Consider the following 7,500-nt stretch of genomic DNA (forward strand, 5'->3'; position numbering starts at 1 on the left):
ACGCCACACCGCCAGCCGGCTGTGCACGCTACCGAGTAAGTACCGGTATGCGAACCGCCAGGCGACGGGCGCGCATCGCACGTTTAAGGAGGCGCGGCCGGCCCCACAGGCGGCCGCGACGCTCCCAGGTCTGCGAAGCGGGGCAAACGCCGCGCGCTTCAGTATACGTAGCCGACCCTCAGCCAGACGTGGCCCGGGAACGGAATCCATGGACCGCAATGTGCGTTCGAAACGTCGATGTTCATGTGTCCTGCAGTTCACATGTCGACGCGCAATTTGCTGCGTTCTTCATCGACCCACGAGCCGAGTGATCCACCGTCCTGGGTGATCTTTTCTTAGTTTACACTGTCTCTTTCAAGACAGTTGCATAGGCGGGACGTAGGCGTGTGGCGGCCCCTGTTCAAGCGTTCTGTGTCCAACGGCCTCACGGCCGATGGGCGTCGTACGGCTCCACACCGGAGCGGACAGGCAGTCGGGCGAAAGTCATTCAAAACCGGCGCCAGGCGCCAGGTGCCGCAGGCCAGCCGCTCCAGCGCTTCAGCGCTCGTACCACACAACATTGGCGTTAGTTTTGAGAAGCACGCGTGGTTCCGCACGCGGCGCACGGCTACTGCGAGCCGTACAGGTAGCGTGTTGCGCGACACGACACGCACATCGAAAGACATGCAGTCTAGTCGGTAATGATCCTTCCGCAGGTTCACCTACGGAAACCTTGTTACGACTTTTACTTCCTCTAAATGATCAAGTTTGGTCATCTTTCCGGTAGCATCGGCAACGACAGAGTCAATGCCGCGTACCAGTCCGAAGACCTCACTAAATCATTCAATCGGTAGTAGCGACGGGCGGTGTGTACAAAGGGCAGGGACGTAATCAACGCGAGCTTATGACTCGCGCTTACTGGGAATTCCTCGTTCATGGGGAACAATTGCAAGCCCCAATCCCTAGCACGAAGGAGGTTCAGCGGGTTACCCCGACCTTTCGGCCTAGGAAGACACGCTGATTCCTTCAGTGTAGCGCGCGTGCGGCCCAGAACATCTAAGGGCATCACAGACCTGTTATTGCTCAATCTCGTGCGGCTAGAAGCCGCCTGTCCCTCTAAGAAGAAAAGTAATCGCTGACAGCACGAAGGATGTCACGCGACTAGTTAGCAGGCTAGAGTCTCGTTCGTTATCGGAATTAACCAGACAAATCGCTCCACCAACTAAGAACGGCCATGCACCACCACCCACCGAATCAAGAAAGAGCTATCAATCTGTCAATCCTTCCGGTGTCCGGGCCTGGTGAGGTTTCCCGTGTTGAGTCAAATTAAGCCGCAGGCTCCACTCCTGGTGGTGCCCTTCCGTCAATTCCTTTAAGTTTCAGCTTTGCAACCATACTTCCCCCGGAACCCAAAAGCTTTGGTTTCCCGGAGGCTGCCCGCCGAGTCATCGGAGGAACTGCGGCGGATCGCTGGCTGGCATCGTTTATGGTTAGAACTAGGGCGGTATCTGATCGCCTTCGAACCTCTAACTTTCGTTCTTGATTAATGAAAACATACTTGGCAAATGCTTTCGCTTCTGTTCGTCTTGCGACGATCCAAGAATTTCACCTCTAACGTCGCAATACGAATGCCCCCGCCTGTCCCTATTAATCATTACCTCGGGTTCCGAAAACCAACAAAATAGAACCGAGGTCCTATTCCATTATTCCATGCACACAGTATTCAGGCGGGCTTGCCTGCTTTAAGCACTCTAATTTGTTCAAAGTAAACGTGCCGGCCCACCGAGACACTCACTCAAGAGCACCCTGGTAGGATTGCAACGGGGTCCGCCTCGGGACGCACGAGCACGCACGAGGCGCGTCGCACGCCTTCAGCTCGCCCCACCGGCAGGACGTCCCACGATACATGCCAGTTAAACACCGACGGGCGGTGAACCAACAGCGTGGGACACAAATCCAACTACGAGCTTTTTAACCGCAACAACTTTAATATACGCTATTGGAGCTGGAATTACCGCGGCTGCTGGCACCAGACTTGCCCTCCAATAGATACTCGTTAAAGGATTTAAAGTGTACTCATTCCGATTACGGGGCCTCGGATGAGTCCCGTATCGTTATTTTTCGTCACTACCTCCCCGTGCCGGGAGTGGGTAATTTGCGCGCCTGCTGCCTTCCTTGGATGTGGTAGCCGTTTCTCAGGCTCCCTCTCCGGAATCGAACCCTGATTCCCCGTTACCCGTTACAACCATGGTAGGCGCAGAACCTACCATCGACAGTTGATAAGGCAGACATTTGAAAGATGCGTCGCCGGTACGAGGACCGTGCGATCAGCCCAAAGTTATTCAGAGTCACCAAGGCAAACGGACCGGACGAGCCGACCGATTGGTTTTGATCTAATAAAAGCGTCCCTTCCATCTCTGGTCGGGACTCTGTTTGCATGTATTAGCTCTAGAATTACCACAGTTATCCAAGTAACGTGGGTACGATCTAAGGAACCATAACTGATTTAATGAGCCATTCGCGGTTTCACCTTAATGCGGCTTGTACTGAGACATGCATGGCTTAATCTTTGAGACAAGCATATGACTACTGGCAGGATCAACCAGGGAGCTGCGTCAACTAGAGCTGAGCAGCCGGCCGCCCGGGAGTGTGTCCCGGGGGCCCGCGCGAACACGCAAGCGTCCGCTCAATTATTCTGCAAACAGGAGGAGGCTGAGCTCCCCTGCACAATACACCTCGAAACCCTCTCAGGTCCCGGCGGCGCGCAGCGCCGTCCTAAGTACTTGGTCGGGTTCGAGAGAGGCGCAATCGCCCGGAGTTTGGCGAGTAGACGCTTTAGGTGCGACCACCCGTGCTCCCAACTGAGCTTGCCGCTGCCGACAGAGGCCCGGGAGCGTGCTGTCGTGGCATTGCCGGCGGGAGACAACACGCGCCACCTACGGTGGCCGGCAGCTCCAACGCCAGCGCCACAGAAGGACAAAAGCCCCACTTGGGTGCCGAAGCGAACTCTCCCAGCACAGCGCACGCGCCAACACGTCCGCACAGCTGCGATACAATCCACCTGCGAGAACCGCAGAGGCGACCGAGCAGCAGACGGCGTCGCGGCGCCGAGCGCCGGGCGGCGGCGCATCCTCAGCGCACACAGTCCTCAATCGGACCAGCACACTGCAGATGTCCACCGCGCTTCGCACCGGGCCCGCGAGGACCTACTTTGGCCGCACGGCGCCGCGTGCAGGGTGCGCCGGCGCGCAGCTGCGCCGCCTGCCGCCTCCGTCGGCCGGCGCGCCTGCCACTGGCCGCCCCCACCAGCCGGCTGTAGCGCGTGCGCCCACGCACCGCGCGGCCAGCACGCCGGAAGGCCCCCCCTCACCGGCCGGGGACGGTCCCACCCAGCCACCGCCGCGTATCGCTTCACACCCACATGCCATTCACGTTCGTGGGCATGGTGGGTATCGCTGAAACAACCGGTTGGTAGCTCAACCGATCGTCGCCATCACTGATTCACCTCTAGCGAGAACAACCGCACCACAACGGTTTACCAGTTCTTCATTTGCGTAACGTCACCAGCAAACGTAGACGTCCATCGCCATTTGCAAATTCAACGATTGTTGCATGCCTGTGTCAGGTGTCACGACACACTATGTCTGCCCACATACACGCAACAACATGTGCACGCTTCGCGAACACGTGGAAGGTGGCCCCCGTACGTATGCGATGTCCATTGCGCGAACGACTGTCAACCGGCCTCTGTCGCATGTCGCAGATGTGGAACGCAGTGCACCATGCTATCACGGTGTGTGAGAAGAGACGACTACGTCTGACAACACGCGCCACTACATCAACAGACGGCTCATGCTGATCGCCATCCACGGCATACCATACTGCAATCCAGCTCTTATAGGGAGACGACACGTAGCTGAGTGCACAATATTTGGACCGTATGGTTCGCCGTTGTTGGCGCAGTCGTGGTACGGTCACACATGTACCACGATGTATCATTCAGTACATGAGGACCAATGTGCGGTACAGTGTGTGATTTGGACGTACAACATCAGCGGACAGTTGCCACAAGCCGTACCACAACGTAGGCTGTGCTTCGCCATGCGAATGCCAATGAACAACTGCGAAGGGCATTGAGCATGTACGTCCTGCCGCCATCCGCATTACAGTGTATAGCTGCAAGGTGTTTAACATGAAGCGATACTCTGGGGACCGGGCAGTGCGAGTAGCAAACTATATTGCGGGGGTTGCAGTTAGGCAACACTACACTAATTTAACGCGTCGTATGACAATTACAGAGCAGGTTAAGGCCCAACGTGTGTTGGGTTAAGGCCCAACGTGTGTTGGGTTAAGGCCCAACGTGTGTTGGGTTAAGGCCCAACGTGTGTTGGGTTAAGGCCCAACGTGTGTTGGGTTAAGGCCCAACGTGTGTTGGGTTAAGGCCCAACGTGTGTTGGGTTAAGGCCCAACGTGTGTTGGGTTAAGGCCCAACGTGTGTTGGGTTAAGGCCCAACGTGTGTTGGGTTAAGGCCCAACGTGTGTTGGGTTAAGGCCCAACGTGTGTTGGGTTAAGGCCCAACGTGTGTTGGGTTAAGGCCCAACGTGTGTTGGGTTAAGGCCCAACGTGTGTTGGGTTAAGGCCCAACGTGTGTTGGGTTAAGGCCCAACGTGTGTTGGGTTAAGGCCCAACGTGTGTTGGGTTAAGGCCCAACGTGTGTTGGGTTAAGGCCCAACGTGTGTTGGGTTAAGGCCCAACGTGTGTTGGGTTAAGGCCCAACGTGTGTTGGGTTAAGGCCCAACGTGTGTTGGGTTAAGGCCCAACGTGTGTTGGGTTAAGGCCCAACGTGTGTTGGGTTAAGGCGCAACATAGGTTAGGTTAAGGCGCAACATAGGTTAGGTTAAGGCGCAACATAGGTTAGGTTAAGGCGCAACATAGGTTAGGTTAAGGCGCAACATAGGTTAGGTTAAGGCGCAACATAGGTTAGGTTACGGCGCAACATAGGTTAGGTTAAGGCGCAACATAGGTTAGGTTAAGGCGCAACATAGGTTAGGTTACGGCGCAACATAGGTTAGGTTAAGGCGCAACATAGGTTAGGTTAAGGCGCAACATAGGTTAGGTTAAGGCGCAACATAGGTTAGGTTAAGGCGCAACATAGGTTAGGTTAAGGCGCAACATAGGTTAGGTTAAGGCGCAACATAGGTTAGGTTAAGGCGCAACATAGGTTAGGTTAAGGCGCAACATAGGTTAGGTTACGGCGCAACATAGGTTAGGTTAAGGCGCAACATAGGTTAGGTTAAGGCGCAACATAGGTTAGGTTAAGGCGCAACATAGGTTAGGTTATGGCGCAACATAGGTTAGGTTACGGCGCAACATAGGTTAGGTTACGGCGCAACATAGGTTAGGTTAAGGCGCAACATAGGTTAGGTTAAGGCGCAACATAGGTTAGGTTAAGGCGCAACATAGGTTAGGTTAAGGCGCAACATAGGTTAGGTTAAGGCGCAACATAGGTTAGGTTAAGGCGCAACATAGGTTAGGTTAAGGCGCAACATAGGTTAGGTTAAGGCGCAACATGGGTTAGGTTAAGGCGCAACATGGGTTAGGTTAAGGCGCAACATGGGTTAGGTTAAGGCGCAACATGGGTTAGGTTAAGGCGCAACATGGGTTAGGTTAAGGCGCAACATGGGTTAGGTTAAGGCGCAACATGGGTTAGGTTAAGGCGCAACATGGGTTAGGTTAAGGCGCAACATGGGTTAGGTTAAGGCGCAACATGGGTTAGGTTAAGGCGCAACATGGGTTAGGTTAAGGCGCAACATGGGTTAGGTTAAGGCGCAACATGGGTTAGGTTAAGGTACAATATGGGTTAGGTTAAGGTACAATATGGGTTAGGTTAAGGTACAATATGGGTTAGGTTAAGGTACAATATGGGTTAGGTTAAGGTACAATATGGGTTAGGTTAAGGTACAATATGGGTTAGGTTAAGGTACAATATGGGTTAGGTTAAGGTACAATATGGGTTAGGTTAAGGTACAATATGGGTTAGGTTAAGGTACAATACGGGTTAGGTTAAGGTACAATACGGGTTAGGTTAAGGTACAATACGGGTTAGGTTAAGGTACAATACGGGTTAGGTTAAGGTACAATACGGGTTAGGTTAAGGTACAATACGGGTTAGGTTAAGGTACAATACGGGTTAGGTTAAGGCACTTGGGGGGGGGGGGGGGCCCGGTTTGTTGATTGTGATTATCGTAAGTAAATGACTGCGGCATCATCTGATTTGCCACGTCAGGGTGCACCTTTGGCTCATAACAGGCGGCGCTCTGATTCCATGCTTGTGGCAGACCTGTGTCTTTCATTCCTGCCATTGTTTGTGTGGTGTGACAGGAGGCAGTATTGTGATGTTGGGTGCACCCCTGTCTGGGACATGTGTGGGTGTTGGTGGCTTAGCTGAGCAATGGTGGTTGTCGGAAGGGTGGGATATTCTGTTTTCCGAGTGGACCTCCCGGTCTGGTTATGATAGTGTGGATTGTCTAATGTGGCAGAGAGGATGCACTGGGTGTTGTTCCATGCTGGTGCTTACATATTGTCTGTGTGCCTGTTACAGGCAGAGAGTAGTGCGTGATAAGAGTGTCTGGCTGACGTGTGATTGTGAGCAGAGTCTTTCAGCATGTATACGGACAGGTCTATACATTATCTGTATTCTGATGGCTCTATCTATTACTAATCAGCGCCGTGTATACGTTTAATCCGGTTCCAGTCGAAACTATTGTATCTCTGTACATTAGTGACACGGCGAGCCCGCTATGTAGTTACTCGTCTCGGCAGCTTCCACCGGTGTATGGCAAATGATTATAAGGAATCAGTCTAGTCGTCAATACCGATAGTCTGACGTCACATGTCTGGGGTGGGGGACGCTGCGCCCTTCCGGTGGGTCATGGCCTAGGAAGACTCTTCCCACGCAGGGGGGCTTGGACTGTCATTGACTCTTCCGAGTAATATACTTGCCGTACGTTTTTGCGACTGCGAGTGCAACGCTCACCGGTACCGACATGGATGGAGCGCCTCCTAGCTGCCGCTGAGCATCTGCATTCGTACAGCGAGCAACGCGATCGCGTCTGTAGCTCGTACGTGGTACGGCTCGCAGCTCATGTATATGGACAGCGGGAATGTCGCATATTGGACATAACTCTTCATGAAACGCACGTTATAGGGGTGGATTGCACATTGCGAGTGCGAGCAAAGTCCGCCGTTCATCCGCTGGAGTTGCGAGTTGGGCGGTTGGGGTGGGGCACGAACGGGTGCAGGTGGAGTGATTGCCGGTCCACGACTTCGTGCGGCAGAGGCGCTGGCGTTGGGGTGGGGTCGAAAGAAGGGCACTGTGGGCCCATCGCTGTCTTAGTCGGCTTGGCGTCTCATAGATGACGGTATCGTCGTTGCAGGAGGTCATGTTGCGGGAGACCTACAGATGGCGGTATGTTTTGCGGTGCGCTCGACATGGCGGACGTAGTGTTGTCAGATTCGCA

At 54.0% G+C, this 7,500-nt stretch overlaps 2 non-coding genes across 2 annotated transcripts; both read right to left on the minus strand.

The window, feature by feature from the left end:
• Positions 1-172: 172 nt before the first annotated feature.
• On the minus strand, positions 173-327 carry LOC124563433. The gene has a single exon (XR_006970178.1). It is a non-coding gene; the product is annotated as a 5.8S ribosomal RNA (ribosomal RNA).
• Positions 328-678: 351 nt separating this feature from the next.
• LOC124563435 lies at positions 679-2,588 on the minus strand. Its single transcript, XR_006970180.1, has one exon. It is a non-coding gene; the product is annotated as a small subunit ribosomal RNA (ribosomal RNA).
• Between the last annotated feature and the right edge of the window lie 4,912 nt (positions 2,589-7,500).

This window comes from Schistocerca americana, unplaced genomic scaffold (assembly GCF_021461395.2).
Source record: "Schistocerca americana isolate TAMUIC-IGC-003095 unplaced genomic scaffold, iqSchAmer2.1 HiC_scaffold_1211, whole genome shotgun sequence".
NCBI classification, from domain to species: Eukaryota; Metazoa; Arthropoda; class Insecta; order Orthoptera; family Acrididae; genus Schistocerca; species Schistocerca americana.